The sequence below is a fragment of the Macrotis lagotis genome, chromosome 1 (genome assembly GCF_037893015.1).
Source record: "Macrotis lagotis isolate mMagLag1 chromosome 1, bilby.v1.9.chrom.fasta, whole genome shotgun sequence".
In the NCBI taxonomy this organism is placed as follows: domain Eukaryota; kingdom Metazoa; phylum Chordata; class Mammalia; order Peramelemorphia; family Peramelidae; genus Macrotis; species Macrotis lagotis.
Window position 1 is genome coordinate 511,773,902 of NC_133658.1, and position 19,331 is coordinate 511,793,232.

The window sequence follows — 19,331 nt, forward strand, 5'->3', positions numbered from 1 at the left end:
TGTTTTTATATAGTGCTTCATTTGTATATGGTGCTATCCATGTCAAAATGTGAGCTACTAGAAAACATAAATAGGTTTAGTCTTCAATACTATCCCTAGTACTTAGTACATAATATGACTAATAGTAAATGCTTGCCTTGAAATCCTTTGGTACTTATCTGGTATGCCATTAGATTGGTAAAACAATTGAAGTAGTATTATCATTTTAATTTTTTTATACAGTTTGATCCTAGAGAGTTAATATTTCTCCAATTCTTTTTCTTCTTTTATTTCTATAAAGCATTTTATGTTTATTGAGTCAGCTAGCTGATGCAATAGAGTGCTGGACATAGAGTCAAAAAATTCTGAGTTCAAATCCAACCTCAACACTTATTAGCTGTATGACTCTGGCTACACCATTTACTTCTGTCTCCATCAGTTTCCTCAATAATAAAATGGGAATAATAATAGCATTTAACTTCCATGGTTGCTGTAAGGACAAAATGAGATATCTGTAAACTTAAGAACATTACATAAATGCTATTGCTTGTCTTCTTCTTCTTCTTCTTCTTCTTCTTCTTCTTCTTCTTCTTCTTCTTCTTCTTCTTCTTCTCCTTCTTCCTTCTTCTATCTTGGTGCATAGACTTAAATATTTTGTATATTTTAACATATTCTACCCACTCCTACTGGCTTTTATCAGTATATCAGTACACAGAAATACTGATAATCTATGTGATTCTATTTTATATTTTACTGCTTTACAGAAGACAATTATTTCAATTGGTGTTTTTTTTTAGGTTTTTGCAAGGCGGATGGGGTAAAGTGGCTTGCCCAAGGCCACACAGCTAGGTAATTATTAAGTGTCTGAGGTTGGATTTGAACTCAGGTACTCCTGATTCCAGGGCCGGTGCTCTATCCACTGTGCCACCTAGCTGCCCCTCAATTGTTTTTTTTTTTTTAAATATGCAGTGCTCTCAAAGTAACCTCATATCGTCTGTAATGGGAAAACTTATTTTCTCCCTAAGCCTGAGTTTATTCCCTCAACTCTTTTTCAGTCATTACTCTATTAGCATATCTGTAGTGGTGTCAGTGAATAAATAGCTTTGCTTTACCCCAGATCTTGTTGAGATCTCTTTTAAATGCCTTCTATGTCCTGATGATGTTTGTCCTATTCTCAAAAAAAGACCATGAGGGGCTGCTAGGTGGCACAGTAGAGAGAGTACTGGCCCTAAAGTCAGAAGGACCCGAATTCAAATGCAGCTTCAGACACTTACTAATTACCTACCGGTGTGACCTTGGGCAAGTCACTTAACCCCCAAAACCTAAAAAAAAGAAGAAAAAAGACCATGAAATCGGGGAAGTGATACCATGACAAGCACATGAATTGGGTTTAAGTGTGGGGGGGAGCTGTGTTAAGTTACCAGCTTCACTTTCTCCTCCAGAACCATCTAGGTACAGTGTCTAGCTATGGAACAGAATGACTAGAGATGGCCCTGGATGTGAGGATTTCAAGTTATATGACTTATCCAATTGTCAAGTCTTTTTTACTCTAAGACCGGCAGCTAGCTGATGTAATATAGTGCTGGACATAGAGTCAAAAAATTCTGAGTCTAGTGGATATAGCAATGGTCTGGAGTCAAAGGGACCTGAATGCACATCATCAGATACTAGGCACTAACTATGTGACCTTGTACCAGTCACTTAAGCCTGATTGCTTCACATTCATGACTTTCTCTAGTCATCCTGCTTCATATCTACCCACTGAACTCAAGTAGCTCTAAAGGAGAAAGTGAAGCTTTTTGTACATATTGTACCTTTTCTTCTTTCTTTGATGTCTTTCATAACTTTTCATTATTCATTTACCAGAGAATGACTCTATTTCTTTTATATTTGAGTCCAATCTCAATATGACATGGAAAACTGACCTTTATCAAAAGAATTTGTTGCAACAACTTTTACCCCAATTAATCATTCCCATTCTAATTTTAACTGCATTAATTTCATTTGTGCAAAAATCATGTTTAAATCAAACTCCCCTATTATGATGTGTATTCCTTAAAGAAGGGGCTATTTGTACCTTTCTTTACTAATTTATTGCTTAGCACAGTGCCTGAGAAACAGTAAGTCCTTAACAAATGCTTGTTTATTGTTGACTAACTGTTTTAGTAGATTCTTTTCTAGTATAGGCTAGACTAGAATTGGTTTCTCAGGTTCAATGCCAAATTCAGTGATAATGTTTTTCTGTATTCATTTCTTTTTGTTCTTTTACTTTTTTTATGCTTTTAGTTTTTTGATGAAAGTCTTGTCAATCTGAGGTGATGAAGAGGAACTAGACTGAGATATGACCACTCTTTAGGACACTTTGATGGAATTTCTCATGCATTCATTCTTGAGCAAATGTTTATTGAATGCCTGCATTATGCTGAAAGAATTTGCTTAGGTTTGAGAGCAATCTATAAGAATTAATGCTCTCAAGAAGTTTACAGTCTAATTGAGATTTGATTTATAACTAAGTTATATATAAAATATATTAAGTATAGAAAGTGTTATAATAACACAATGAAAGTTAGAAGAGAGATAAATAAATGGAAATAAATAAATGGAAAAATCAAGAAAAGTTCTATGAAAGAAGTGTCATTTGAGTTGAGCCTGGAAGACAGTAGTGGACAGTGATGAGGAGAGCATTCCAAAGAGAAAGACATAAAACAAAGATACATTGATTGAATTCATGTTTTTTTATATTATTTTCAGTGTGTAGTTCTCAAAATAGAGCTATATAAAAATGATGCTGAGATCTGTCTTTACACAGATAGTTCTTTGAAACAATCCATGTATCTATATAAGTATTTGTGTATCTATCTTTGTATTCATGTATCTATGTCTATCTATCTCTATCATCTAGCTATCTCATCTATGTATCTATGTACCTACATGCATAGATACACAATTATCCCCTCTATAACATAATTATCTATCTATGTATCCATCTATTCATGTATCTATTGTATCTGTCATCTATGTATGTACCTTTGCATGTATCTATGTCTCTATCTTTCTATGCATCTCTTTCTATGAATATACATGTATATATTTATATACCTGTCTATATAGCTATAGATTTATCTGTATAAGTATGTATGTATGTATGTATTTATGTATCTACCTTTCTCTCTCTCTCTCTCTCTCTCTCTCTCTCTCTCTCTCATTTATCTACTTTGTCTAGAGCTAGACATGGCAAGGAATAAAAAAAATGTAACAGTTCAATCTGTGTACCTTTGTTCCCACCATTCTCTTTAGAATGTTCTCCTCCCCACTGCCCATTGCTAACATCCAGGCATCAATTTTCTAGAATTAGTATGTGAAACACCAAACTGTCATTCCAGGTTAGCACTGACATTAAGGATTATTGCCTTAGCTCCTTTAAATGCATAGTGTACCAGCTTGTGCCAGACTTGTAAGACATTTTAAACAATTTCATAGAAAATTGCTTTGTAAATGGTCTCTTTGTGAAGAGCTTGTTTCATAATGCACTGCAAGGATTTGTAACTATAAGAATTCCCTATTACAATTGGATAGTCTGACTAATGGAACCATGAAACAATACTGAAGGTACACAAACACACATTAGAATTTTAAAAGCGTTGGAATTAGCATGGACATTCCATTAGGTGTACAAGGGGTAAAGACTTTATTATTTGCTATGAAATGAAATTAGCTGCTATTATAGGTTGTCAAAAGATGTTTACATACAATTGGGATTAGAAAACAAGGTCTACAACTCAGTATGTAAGCTGAACCTAACTCTTAAATGAGTTTACAAAACAGATAAATTAGGTAATGATTTCTGCATGACAAAAAATGATTTTTCTGTTTCCTAAAGGATTCACAGATCCCCTAGATGTATTTGTTTTCCTTTATATCTCTGACTAGTTGGAAGAAAGGCAGAACAATTTAAAACAAATGTCTTCAATATCACTGTCAGTAGAAGCTATATTAGAAGATAAAATATCTCTGTAAATGATAGTAATACAAAAGAATTTGAAAAATAAGTTTGATTTATAAACATTAGACTCACATGCAATGTTTCCTGCACACATTCATTTTGTGAATGAAGATATACCTGTAAAGATTTACAGTGAGCTGATAGAGGTAAAGGGACCAGAAAAACTAACTTTGTCTCTATTCCCAGCCTCATTACAAAATATTGTATATTCCCACATTCCCATCCCTACAAAACAATATTAAAAACTTTTTGAAAATCTCTTGTAGGTGAGACATTGTTCTTGCCCCTGCTTTCAATTTTCCTACCCCTAGATAAAGCTGTACCACAAAAATCTATGTAGATTCTGTTATCTTCAATTTATCACCTGATTTTTTGACTATTTGAAGACCACAGTCATCACTTTTCATTTCTCTGGCTGCTTAGGCTGGGGTCCTTGGCTTTTTCTTGAAGGTTCATCATGCCTGTCCCTTCCCTTGGCCCAACCTGATATCTTATCCTTTCCCACACCTTTGAATTATTATGGCATAGCCTCTACCTTCTCCTCTCTCCATATTTCTCCCATTTTTAGATCCCAGGATAGTACAGGTATTTTTCTCCATTCTTTCCCTCCATCCACCAAAGACAGCTCTCTCCACTCCAAACCCCCATCTAAACCACTTAGATTGCGAACTTTTAGTTGCTTACACCCTCATGTATTCCTCTGACCTATTGTAGTTTTCACACTGATCATCTGCTTCTGTAACTGTACTTCAGTTGCCATCAGTTTAGTTACCCACATCCTAGCAAGTGTTGGGCTGATTCATTCTAATCACCAAAGTTCCTGCATTGAGAAATTACCAGGATAATCTCCATTAGCTTTGGTTTCAACAATCACCGAGCTAACCAAATGTGGTAAGTCAGGCCCAGTTTAGGCTGGTCCAATGACAGGCTCAGGATCAGAATGGAAAAGGATATTTGAATATCACCTAATATTTTAAAATAGGAAGTTTACATACAAAATGGAAGGCTATTCAACAACAAAAACACCAACCATAGTTGTAGCTCCCTTCATCCTCATACAGGAATAGACCTAGCCAGCAAAGTATATTGAATCAGGTTAGTGTGGTGACTCATAGGAGTGGTACATCTTCCAAGTCAGAGGGGTACTTACTCCTTATTTGATATATTTTTTGTGTTCTAAGCATTCAGTAAACTGCAATGAGAGTTAAACCTTTACCACCTGGACAAGTCAAGTTCTAGAGTTATCTTCTCTTCATGATAGGGAAATTAAAAAAAAAAGAAACAAATCTAACCTAGTCTTACATAGTAGGAACCCTAGTTGATATTGCTTCTACCATATAAAACTCACTGTTGGCAAAATACAAAAAAAGCCTTTCTAAAGAATATTTCACTATTTAAATGGACTTAAGACTATTCCTAGACTAATCTAATACCAGGGAAGTGCGAAATTTCAGGCAGCCCTGAAAAAGAAGCATAATAAAGGGAAATTTAAAGAAAAAAAAAAGAAAGACAAAAGCATACAACCTATTCTGGTGCCATAGTTGATCTTGATACTTTACGTAATGACCACTTAAGTGTTTCTCTGCCTATCAGTCAGTACCTCTTCCTCCCTAGGAGCCCCATCAGGAGGTAATGCCAGTTCTTTTTCTCTTTAGAGCCCTCTGCTGAGGGTCAGCCCTCTTTCTTTCATGTAAGCTTTTCAAAGATTCTTCTCACCTTCATCAAATTAGGTGATCTCCTTACTGCTAAGTAAAATACCTATTATGTAGACAATTTCACCTTGCTGCCATTAAAGAGCAAAGCATCTCCTTGGTCCCTCAAGGCTTTCCTGACAAGGTATGGTTTGAATCATTTAGAGGGAAAGGAGACCTGTCCAAATGAGGAGAGTTGGAACCATTTTCTCACTGTTTTTGGATCCCTCTAAAAGTTCAAAAGCTTCAAGGCATGGAAAGCTCAACCCTGGGAAAAGAGTAAGGAAAGGCTTGAAAGGGTAAAGTGGAAATAGGTTCAAAAGAAATCCAGATTTATTTGGTACAACTTGCTAAAGACCAGATCCAAGAAATTGCTAGACCAGGTTGCCCTATCTCTTTCCTGGAGGCCCAGCAGTAATACTCAAGGGACATGAGATTTGAATATGCCATTTACAGTTAATGATAAGAGACCTTTTATGACCTCTCCAACTTATTAAAAGGACCATCTTACAACATCCAACTCATAATAGGCAGCAGAGCCATTGCCATTTATCCTGACCAGTCTTGCCCACTGGACTCTTGATTACTCCGGATGAGTGAAACAATGACATTGCCCAGTTCTGCCTCACTTAAATCCAATTCACTTGCCAGTCAAGACATTACCCTCCTCATTTCAAATCCTCTTCGACAGTGAAGGATGAATAAAATAATTGCTAACTCAGGATGAAATTTTATATGACCCCTGTATCATCCCTCTAGTAACAATTGTGGCCCAGTTATATCAAGTGCTTTTCAAAGTGGCAGAGCAAGTGACCAGTTTGAATTCAAAAGGTAATTTTTTTAATATCAAAAGAGTAAATAATTCCTGTCATCTTGTCACCATGAACATAAGAAAGATGAAATGTTGCCTACTTTATGAGGTAAATATAATATTGATTTTCAAACTTGATTAAGAGAATATTTTAAATTTTTTTATGAAAATAGATGTAGTCATACAAAAATAAAATTTTATTTAACAGAATGTAATATTATATTTAAAAAATTTTCACTGTACCCAACCACCAGCATGCTAGAAATACTGGACTAGCTTAATACCAGAAAATCTTTTACTATAATATACGAACAAAGCCCCCTGTAAAATATGGTTATCACAGTAAATAATGAGACTTGCCATGCTATATTCTGCTGGCCTAATCTTCAAGATCTCTACACCATGAGGCATCTGAACAGGGCTTCAGTGAAGAATGATTTTTCTAATGTAATTTTTAAAAGGGCAAAATAGTCTGCTATTTATTTTTAATAAAGTGATTTAGATATGAAGTTTCATGCTGTCTTGGCATTAACTTTAAATTTATATTCTAGCACATGGTGTTTTTAAAAAATCCATTTATCTTTTCATCAAACAAAACTAGCAAATATTTCAGAGATTTCATATGTGTGTAATTATGTCTGCAGAACAAAGAGCACCCTTTATTGGGATTTTGATTGCATGTCTCCAGAGTTTAGACAAGTTTCATCTTCAGTTCACATTTAAATGAAAAGTAATAGAATCTAACCAATATCAAATTGATTTTAATGTAGTTATAATTCTCAGCTACTGTGGAATAGATGCACAATCAAAATAATAAACTTTACAGCTTGGTCATCATTAGTACAATAAAGAATTCTCTAAAATGATCATGTATATTCAAGTCCATATTACTTGATAAGTCATAGTTATGTTAAATATGGTAATTGGATCAAATCCAGTCTAAATATACAGTAAGAATTTGACCACTTCAGCTCAATCTTTATTTAAACTAATCAGGATCTATTTGTATACATATATTCACATATATATGTTATATATATATATATGTATATATGCATATATACATACATATATATATATATATATATGATATGTATATCTGTCAAAAAGAAATTAGACTTGTTTTGATTGACCAGAAAGCATAATTGGAACCATAGAGAGGAAGAGTTAATGAATCTAAATAAAAACTTACTAGAAATTAAATGTGTGGTCATAAAAGATAGTGAGAAATCTTAACAGAAATATCAAAGGAAAGACTAGAAGACCACTAGTTGTAGAGGAGATTCTTAGAAGGGTAGGATTGTACTAAATGATTTCTAAGGGTCCTTTGCTGAGATTTTATACAACAAAAAACAAATTAAAGATAAAATATTATGATATGATAAAGATATGATTTATAAATGAAAAGAAGTATATTAATAATTTATAAATAAAATATAATAAAAAGTTTGGTACAATATTTGTGAAAAATGTAATAGATTAAAAACTCAACATTTAATATTTATAATTTGCTATTAAAAAATTCAAAGGCAAAAGAGAGGCCTGAAGATACTCTGTCAAAAGATATAATCAGAGAATTTACAGATTGTTAATAACCATTTTAAAATGCTAAATAATCATCATCAACCATGTAAAGAATAAAAATTAAAGCAATTTTGAAATCCCATTTCAAGGTGGTTGAATAATATAGGTTGATTCATACAGATCCCCATTACTTAAATTGTACACTTGCAGGTCATCTGAAGAGATACCTCTAGAATATCTTTGGCAATTGGTGATAAAAACTTTTCTTTTAAAGTGGGGATTCTAATATTTTCAGAAACAGTTGATTCTACTTTGTGTTTCCTCACATCAAACCTAAATTCATTTTTGCTGATACTCTCAAAGTTAATCATCACAAAGGAATGCCCCCAGGAATCCTAAGAAGATAGTTGAGTGAGATGTGAACTAGAGTTTTTTCTCCAAGTACAAGAGAAATACCCTCTCCCCCATTCCAACAAACTGTGGGAAAATGACTTTAAGGGAATTCTTAAATTAAAAAAAAATGCCTGAAAACCAACTCACCATTCCTGGTGGTACCTTGAGTCTGTCTCCCAATCTGTCACTGTGCTGTCCCAGTTGACCTCTACAATTTCTTCTAGCTATTGAATTTTTAGACAAAGTTCTTTTGGGAGTTAATCTATTAATAATATGCAATGATTCTGCTTTCAGGAAAGTCCATTAGTCAGACTGGCCTCCCAGACTTTCTACAGGAAATGGGGTGAGGAAGGAAATGGAATGACTATGGATGAGTCAGGATCTTAGGAAAAAATATTTTGGAAGATGGAGGAACCTAAAAGAGAAATTCTCATTGCTAACTAATACTGTTTTGGAAGAAACAAATGAGCATAAAGAATGAGAGAAAGATGGCATAATGCAAAAGGCAACTCAAAACTGCTCCTCATCATTGCCCTTAATACTTTAACCCAATCCCTTCCTGAATATTCTCCTGGTGTAGGTCTATAGATTGACATGGCCAGTCAATGCAAGCAAAAGGCCGAAGAGTAGAAATGGGGAAAAAAGGGAATAGCCTGGAGACTTCCCACCACAGAAGATGTCCTTCCTACTCTTCCCTTCTTTCACTTTGCCCTGATCTTAATCCTCCCAGAACATACTGATAAGACTGATTGACTACTTAAACAACTTGGATAAATTGAGAGTCAGTCACCATATTTTTCCCCAAGAAATGGAAGACTGTTGGGCCTTACTATCCTATTTCATTTTGTCCCTGGCATTGCCTTGGCACACTCTTCTGGACCTTAAATAATATGAGGTGGTTGAAAAGGAACACTAGTCCATCCTTCCTTTTTCTGACTCCCAGACTTTGCTATCTGCCTACTAGTTAAATTTCTTTCTTCATATTATCTCTCTCAATTAGAATGTGAATACCTTGAGAGCAATTGTTTCCCCATCTTTTCCATTTTTACTTTCTGTACTTAATACAATAATTGGTATATACCTTAAATGCTTCATAAATGCTCTTTCAGTCATTTATTAATGCAAGAACCTCTCAGAGACTGCCTTTGGAAGTTTCCAAACTGGTCAGCCTCACAGCTTGAGGCTATAGAACTAATAAAACCCCCAGTTATATGAGAGAATGCAAAACAGATAACAAAGTGCACAAAAGATCTGGTTCATGGAATAGAAAGAATTTGACTGTAAGAAGTATGGTTATAGAAAAGATAACAATGGCAGAGCAATAGGTTTATTGACTGAGATGAATAAGTACTCTAAAAACTATCTCAATAAATGACAAAGGAACAAACGGAATTGAATCAAGTTCTCTGAAATCTCCTTAAAAAATTCTACAACCCCCTGAAATGACAGTGTATCATATTCCAAAACTTAAAGTAAAAATATTAAAGGAATAAAGACAAAAATTAAAATTCATGGGAAGGAAACTAACAGGAGAGAATTTAGAGCAAAGTACAGAAACATGGTCCAAAAAAGTTGCTTCTCTCAAAAACGAGAATAAAAGAGTTGGAATGCAAAAATATAGAGGCAGAAGGAAAACTTATTGAACAAAACCAAAATACAATAAAATTGGATGAATACCTGAGAGCTCTGTAAAATTGTACAGATCATAGAACTAGAAGTAAAAGCAATCTAAGGAACTTTTATTCTAGCCCCTTTATTTTACAAAGTAAGAAACTGTACTCTGGAAGTTAAGTATCTTTTTAAAGGCCTTATAAGCAATAAATCTCTCAGGAAGGATTTGAACTGAAGTCCTTTAGATTCCAGAGCCAGTCAATTTTTCTCTGAACCAGTCTGTGAATTCAAAGAGAGGAAACAAGATAATAATCTGAGGAAGATGAGTCTTTCAGAAGAATTGGTGAAATATTAAATGCCACAATCCAGGAAATTATACAAGAAAATCACTCAGAAATATTAGAAGCAGACAGCAGACTACAGACCAATAGAATGCACAGAAAACCAATAGAAAGAAGCCTACAACTTAATTCCCTCTCAAAAATTATAGTCTGTATTCTATCAAACCCCAAATTTTGTAGGCAGTAGGGGAAAAATATTTCCTATTCCAACGACAATGAGAATAATAAAGAGCTCTTTATTTCTTGTTTACAAGGAATTGAAGGAAAAATTGCAATAGGATATTCAAAAAAACAAACATTGGTTTGCACTCTAAAACCACATACTCTGCAAAACCGAACCTAAGCATAATAAATGAACATTTCAAAACAGGAATAATGTGAGACATCACTTCAACACAACCCGGAGGTGAAGAAGGTATTCAGTTCACCAATGACTAAACAGAAGAAAGTTAGACACTTTAATATAGTTAAGAAAGCCTGAAATCACAGGTTTTCATGTGCCTGGAGTAACAAAAGTCAGTTGTATAGTTGATTAGTTGTTTTTTTGTTTTTTATTTTTTTGCTTTTGATAAAGAATTTGCATTGTGTGAAGGGCTTTAAGAAGGAAAAGAACATCAGTGGGCTTAAAAATTTAACGAGCAAAAGATATGAGGAAGAATTAGGGGAAAGTGAATTAACATTTTATGGTTGATTTTTTTTTTCATTAGCAAATCCGTTTCCTGGGTAGAAAGAGAAAAGGATAAGATGGTAACAGTTGGTCAGGGATCAAGAGAAGAGAAAGACATGAGAATCTCTCTGCCTTTGGGATTGAAGGAGAACAATAAATTGCAGGAGAACAGATTACAGAGAAAAGAGTGAAAATGGTTCTTGTCAGTCTTTGAGTCAGTCAATAAGCATTTATTAAACACTTTCAAGACTCAGGACTGAGCTAAATTGTGGAGATACAAAGAAAGGCACTGTTTTGTGGTCAAGGAGTTCACATTTTAGTGGAGAAAACAGTAAGTGGCCTGAAGTGATCCCATATATAGGGAAGAGAGAAAGATGAGGATTCTATAGTTCAATTCATAGCAAGCTTCAGATGAGGTTGGATACTGTAGGAGAATAGCTCCTCTGGGTCAGTCTCATTCTTATATGATCTTTGCTTTAGAGTTGTTAATGACCTCAAAGGTCATTTAGAACAAACTAAAAAAAAACAATAGCAGAAATGACGAAGAATCTGATTGGGTCCTTCCAACTTGGAGTATAGAGGATTTCTGCTTTACTTCATATCAAAAATGTATTTTGATGAAAATAGATACTAGATTAATTTAGATTTGTAAAAATATTAAGAAGATATAATGAAAATAAAATTTCTTCTAAAGGAGTAATGCAAAAATTATATCACTAACATTAGGAGAATGGAAGGGCTCGGGGCCAGGAATTGAGAGAATTAGTTTTGCAATAAACTGAGAAAAGGAAAGGCAAAATAATAGAACAGAAAGAAGATAAAGAGAAAGAATGAGAAACAGATTAAAAAAAGAAGTAACATTCAAAAAAAATTAAAGGATCAAGTTAGTCCAAACAAAAAAAAATTGTTCTTTCTAGCTTCATTTTATCCTCTTATTCTAACAATGCTCATTGTTGATTTCTTGGAATATTAGTGTCTAGGTTTCTTTTCTTTTTTTTAAATCACGGGTTTTAGGTAGTCTAATGATTCTTAGACTGTCTCTCTTTGAGCTGTTTTTCAAGTCAGTTTTTTTGTGGGGACAGGGAAGAGGGGAATACTAGATGCCTGTTTTTTCAGTCTTTTAATTTTTGTCTAAAATATTTTGTTATCTCATGGAGTTTCTTGTTTGTTTTATTCAAATTATAGGCAATTCATTACTTGAATAAAGTTTATACTTCATATTTTAAGTTATTTATTGTTCTTTGAATTATTTCCTCCAGAACTTTCAGTTCATTTAAAAAATTTCTTGTTTCATCTGTTTATTTTTGCATTCATTTATCTACCTATTTATTTGTTAGTTTGTAGGTAATGATGTAGGCTTTTTAGAAAATCTCTTTGTTTTTTTTCTTCTTTTCTTGTAGTTGTTATGCAATTGTACCACAATGTATCTTCTTCCTTATTCTTCTCACTTATTAAATTGGGGTTTTGTATCAGAACCCAAATCTTCTCCTTACTAAATTTTTGGTAATCCAAAGGGGTTGTCTGAATTTGGTAGCTGATAAATTTGTAGGATATATAATAGAGAGCTAGAAGGAACCTTTGAGCTCTTTCTAATCCCATCACTTTCTAGTCAGTTTCCTTCAGAAAGTAGAGGTGATGTGACTTGTCCAGATCATACAAGAATAAAAACAGAATTAATGTTGAACCCAGACTCTCTGACTCAGGATCAAGTTCTGTCTCTAATCTGAATAAGATTACATTTTTCTAAATCTATCTGTTTCAGAAAATTTCATTTAACATCTTAGTGAAAAAAAGTTGATTCCCACATGGGAATTTTCTAGATAACTATATACAATAATTATTTTTTTAAAAAATTAAGCCAGTATAGATGAAAAAATTTTGTCACTTTTATTATGTCTCCTTTTGTTAATTATCAAACATCGAAAGTAATTTGTTTTTTCTTTATGATTCAAAGTTATTTCTATTAATATCAATTATTATGTATGTAACAGTATCTTCAGGAAGGAGCCAGCATGTATAGGATACTGGAATTGGAGTCAGGAAGACCCTACTTCAAATCTGACCTCAGACTAATTGTGTGATCTTTGGCAAATTACTTAACCTCTGGAGAAGAAATTAGCAAACTATTCCAGTATTTTTTTCAAGAAAACCCCATAGATAGTTTTGGCATGCTGTGATTCATGGGGTTACAAAGAATTGGACATGACTAAATAACTGAACAACAAGAAGTAGTATCTTTAGATATTGTTGAATAGTATAAAGCTTATTCTGGGGGAACAAAAAGTTCACTTTTTTCAGTCTCTTGTCAGTACTTATTTTTATTTTTATACATATACATAAATATGAATATATATATTTACTGTTGTGAATGGTTCTTTTGTTTAGCATCCTTATATAATTATTCTCTTTCCTAATGTACTGCTTTTGACATATTGTTGATTAAAAATTTCATGCTTTTGTCAATCTTTTTATATACTTTGACAGAATTTTATGTAAAACCAGATTTAATAGTGAGAGACAGTGCTTTGGAATAGGTACTTTGGAAACCCTGCTGTCTTTTTTTTTATCTTCTGATTGAAGGTTCTTATTTCCCAGCAATTCCTAGAAGAGATTCATCAATAAAATTCAAGGTCTAAGATATCTATATAAGAATGCAAAAATATTCCAAATAGGTGAGAGGATGTTAGAGACTTTAATTGTAATACCAAGATAGAGTAGCATTGAATATCATATGATTTAATCTTGTGATGACAACCAGGAAGACAAGGGGGGAAATATGGAGATAATTTGGTTGAGATTTAACTGACAGAGAAAGAAACAGAAGCAATAGTGTTATAATGATGTACTTTAGACACTTGAACAGAAAGATTAGATAAGAAACTTAACATTTAAACATGATATTTTGATGCCTGGAAAAACCAACTATCTAGGCATTTGCTGGAAACTTCTTCATGCTAAAGTGGAATAGCTGATGAATTTATTACTTTCTTTAACAATAATTTCATCCTTCAAAAGGTGAAGCTCTTACAATGAGGACTAAAGATGCCAATGTGGCTATATTGAGACAAAATTTGATTTAATATATATATATATATATATATATATATATATATATATATATATACACATACAATGAAATTAAAAACAAGTTTCAGAGTATATATACAAAATATTAATATGGCTTTCTAAGCATCAGGATAACTAAAAGCCTAATGAACTGAATCTGATGATGAATACCAAGAATGATAAAAAGGACATCCATCAATATTGGGCAGGTTGGGTCTCCAAATGGCTGGTAGTAGTTTATTACCTCAGTTCTAACCCTGATGGGTTAGAGGTAACTTTCTAAAATCATAGATCATGAGCCCTAGTCTGCATATTTTTCCTAGTGATGATCAGTTAATAATTAATATCATTTAGCCACTCAAACCTAATTGACTTTTAGAAGTGAATATTTACTAGGGCAATATAGTAAAAAGAATTAGTAAGAAACATTCTCTCAAAAGCAAAGTATCACATGAGTAAAATTGAGTTGATAGGAAAGTGAGCTCAAGCTTAGAGGAATGTTATGCAAACATTCTTTTTAGGTGGAAAGCATATTCTCTTTTTGTGGAATACTTAATTATGTTCTCCTTAAGTATGATATGCCTTCTGCATGAGCTTCTTATAAATTCTTGAAGCTGCCTTTCTTAGAATGTCACTGACCTTCTGGTGATCCTGGTAGGACAATCATGAAAAGTCCAAAATCTTCCAACATTCTGAAGTTTACAAAGTTATTTGCCGGTCTTAGTGGGAAGAGGGAAACAAAGGATATTCTGATCTCTTCTAAGGGTTTTCCCATCAGTAGCTTGTTGCAACTGATTCTACCGCTGAGATGATCTGCCACTCAAATCCTGGGTTCTTTACTACGTTGCTATTTTATATAATGTTCCCAGGGCATGACTGAGTAACACAAGCCAAACCCAATGTAGCTCCTGAATAGCAGCATTTCATTTTAATGAATGTTTTTTACTCTTTCCAAATTGATCAAGTTCTTTTTTGCAATTTGTTTAATGCCTTTGATTCCATTGAAATATCCTCCCCTTGATTAATGAAGTCACTGTAAGTTCAATGGGGAGATTGATTAATTTAGCCAATCCTCATCCTAAGAAAAAAAAAAAGGATAAGACTATATCTTGGATGGTGAAAAATTAACTCTTATTTCTCAACTTTGCTTGCTTTCTCTTCTCAAAGGGATGATTTTTGGATTGGAAATGATAGAAACGATTCACAGAGGGTTGATATTAAAAATAAATATGAGCATTGTAAGAAAGCACTTTTCCATTCTCAGTAAATTAAAATTTCTCAGGTCAAATGAACTGGTTGATAGATTATTTATTGATTTGTTGATTCAATAACTGGGTTATTTAAGGAATTGACTGCTATGATTTCTGAGACAATGTGATTTTTTAAAAAGATACTAGAAATTGGGATAGTTATTACAGAACTGGTAAAGAGTAAATGTTACAATTTTTTAAATGTTAAAATAATTAAATAATAACCTCTTTTCTCTTCAGTTTATTTATTCATAAAATGAAGACCATAGTACCTACTCCTTCCAGGGTTGTTGTGAGGATCAAATAAGTTAACAATTGTAAAGTGTTTAGCACAGTAAATGAAACATAGTTAGCACTATGTAAATGTTGAATATCATCTTCATCATTATTATATTATTTATATTATATTATGTAATATTTATTATAATTATACATTATATTATAGTTATAACATTATATTATGTACATATATAAATTATATATTTATATTATATTATTATTATAAATTGATGACCTTCACTTCTACTCCTGGAAAATTCTAGGACCTTAAAAGAAAGAGGTAGTTTGTGATCTTTAGAAAGGGAAGAATCATCATTTTAAAAACTCACCAATTTTTTTTAAATTAAGAAAAAATTATGGCAAACTAACCTAAGTACCTGGTTTTTGTGTCCTGTTTTTGTTTTTGTTTTGGCAAATAAACAGTAGATCAGTTATAGAAATATTAAGATTAAAGTATTTGGAAGATGGTGACATGAAGGGATCGAGTCTTAGGAGCTCTCTGATAAAAACTCATAAACTAAGGACTCTAACTAAACTTTCGAGAGACAGAACCCACAAAGGGACCCAGGTGAGGCAGTTCTCCTACTCAAGGTAACCTGGAAAAGAGCAGAAAGGCTCTGCTCCCCAGGGCCGGAGGGGCGGCCCACCAGAGGGGTGGCCCCCCAGAGCAAAAGAACTTCAGCCTCCTGGAGGCAGCCCCAGGGCGCTGGGAGCCTCAGCTCACAGCAGGGGGGGGGGGGGAGTCTCCTGAACTGCACCCCTGGGAGCACCTGCACAAAGTGGGGGAACAGTGGGGGACCTCTGCCAGAGCAAGCACTTGGAGCCCAGCCCTCAGGGAACACAGGGAGCAGGTTGGTCTTTCTGCAGCCCAGACCCAGAAACAGAAGCAGGCGGAGCCTGTAAGTAGGAGGCCCCAGGGCATGAGCCCATTGAGCTGAGGGAGGGGAGTGAAGAGAGACTGCAGAGCTCTGTCCTCTGCCCCTGGAACAGGACTCTGGAGCTCTGACTACATTCAGATCCTGATAGCAGTCTAGCCCCCCCCATAGAACAGCAGGGCTCCCCCCCACCTCAGCCCCGTGGCAGAGGGGGGCACATATGGTCATTCACAGACCAGGAGGGAGGACAGAACCTCACACACTGAGACCCTTGTGGGAGTGTCCCAAAAGCTCAGGAAGCACCCCAAAAAACAGGCTTAGGCTGGGAAAATGGACAAGCAAAGAAACAAGAGGAAGACCATTGAGAAATATTTTGCAAATGAGCCCAAGAAGGATCAAAATACTCAGTCTGAAGATGAGGAAGCACAAGCTCCTGCATCTAAAGACTCCAAGAAAAACAGAAATTGGGCTCAGGCTATGATAGAGCTCAAAAAAGACTTTGAAAATCAAATGAGGGAGTTGGAAGAAAAACTGGGAAAAGGAGAGAGATGCAGGAAAAACATGAAAATGAAGTCAGCAGCTTAGTCAAGCAAATCCAAAACAATGCTGAAGAAAATAGCATGCTAAAAACCAGCTTAGGTCAAATGGATAAAACAGTTCAAAAAGTTATTGAGGAGAAGAATGCCTTAAAAAGCAAAATTGGCCAGATAGAAAAAGAGATAAGAAAACTCTCTGAGGAGAACAAATCCTTCAGACAAAGAATAGAATTCAGAGAGATTGATGAATTTACCAGAAATCAGGAATCAATACTTCAAAACCAAAAAAATGAAAAATTAGAAGAAAATGTGAAATATCTCATTGAAAAAACAACTGATGTGGAAAACAGACTTAGGAAAGATAATTTGAAAATTATTGGAATACCTGAAAGTCATGATCAGGAAAAGAGTCTTGACACCATTTTCAAAGAATTACTACAGGAAAATTGCCCTGATATTCTAGAGGCAGACGGCAAGATAGAAATGGAGAGAATCCACCGATCCCCCGAGAAAGAGATCCCAAAAAACCAACCCCCAGGAAGGTTATAGCCAAGTTCCAGAACTCCCAAGTCAAAGAGAAAATGTTACAAGCAGCCAGAAGGATACAGTTCAAATATCGTGGAGCTGCAGTCAGGATCACATAGGACTTAGCAGCAACTACATTGGAAGCTCATAGGGCTTGGATTACAATATACCAGAAGGCAAAAGAGCTTAGAATGCAGCCAAGAATGAACTACCCAGCAAGGCTGAATGTCCTCTTCCAGGGAAAAAGATGGACTTTCAATGAACCGGGGGAATTTCAAAGGTTCCTTTTGGAATGGCCAGAGCTGAACAGAAGGTTTGATCTTCAGATACAGGACTCAGGTGAAGCATGGAGATTGGAGGACAGGGGGAAAATATGAGGGACTTAATGAGGACGAACTGCATGTATAGAAAAATGATACTGATAATATTCATATGAACCATCTCAGTTAATAGAGCAGGTAGAGGGAGCTTTTATAGTGGAAGCACAGGAGAAAGCTGAATTCGAAGATAAAATATGGTGTAAAAATGGAGTCAATAAGAAAAGGAAATGGAATGGGAGAAAGAAAAAGGAGAGGGGGAATAGTCCCAAGATATTTCACATAATAAGATTTTTTTTTATTACAATGAGCTATTGCAATGATATGGAAGCAGGGGAGGCAAGGGGGAATGAGGGAACCTTTGCTCTCATCAGAGATGGCTAGGAGAGGAAACATCAAATATACTCAATGGGGTATAGACAACTGGAGTAAGAAGGAGGAGGGAGCAGGGGGAAGGGGTGGGGATGTGAATAAAGGAGGAGAGGATGGACCATGGGGGGACAGTGGTCAGATATAACACATTTTCTTTTTTTACTTCTTGCAAGGGGCTGTGATTGGATGGCCTGCCCAGGACCATAGGGCCAGATGGATTCTGGGCCTAAGGGGTGGTATGGGGGCTCAGGGCTTCTTGGCCCCAGGACCAGGGATCTGTCTGCTGCGCCACTCAGCGACCCTACAGCAGAGTCAGAGTGAAAGGAGAGAAAAAATATAGTACATGGTAGTGGAGAAATAAGAAAGGAGGGAGTTGCGATCAGCAATGGCAACGTTGGAAAAATATGGAAGTAACTTTTGTGATGGACTTATCATAAAGAATGTGATCCACTCACAACAGAGTTGATGGTGTTGGAACAAAGACTGAAACCCATTTTTTGTTATTATTTGGGGGAGGGTTCAGGGCAAGTGGGGCTGGGTGGCCTGCCTGGGGCCACATAGCAGGGTGATCATTGGGTGTCTGGGGCCGGATTCGGACCCAGGTGCTCCTGGCTCAAGGGCCAATGTTCTGTCTGCCACCCAGCCACCCCTACTATTATTACTATTTTATTTTATTTTGAGTCTTTTTTTTTCTTCTTTTTGGTTTTTGCAGGGCAGTTGGGATTGGGTGGCTTGCATGTCACATGGCTGGGTGATTATAGAGTTTATGAGGCTGGATATGGACTCGGGTGCTCATGGCTCCAGGGCTGGTGCTTCGTCCATTGCACCACCTGGCCATACCTACAATTATTACTATTATTTTTTTTATTTTAATTTTTTTTCTCCCCCTTTACGTTTTTGCCCAAGCAAGTCTATCTATATTCATGGGGGAGGGGTATTTTGTTTACTTGTAAAAAAGTATATTTTATTAATGTAAAGAAAAACATTTGTACAAAATGAGAATAAAAAATAAATTTAAAAAAAATATGGTAAAATAGGAATAAATAAAATATTTTGAAGAATAAAAGAAATCAAACAATAAAAAAAGATTA

At 34.9% G+C, this 19,331-nt stretch overlaps 1 protein-coding gene across 4 annotated transcripts in view; it reads left to right on the top strand.

The window, feature by feature from the left end:
* EFHC2 (EF-hand domain containing 2) overlaps nucleotides 1–19,331 on the top strand; it is a 297,057-nt gene that overhangs the window by 196,889 nt on the left and 80,837 nt on the right. The window lies entirely within an intron of this gene.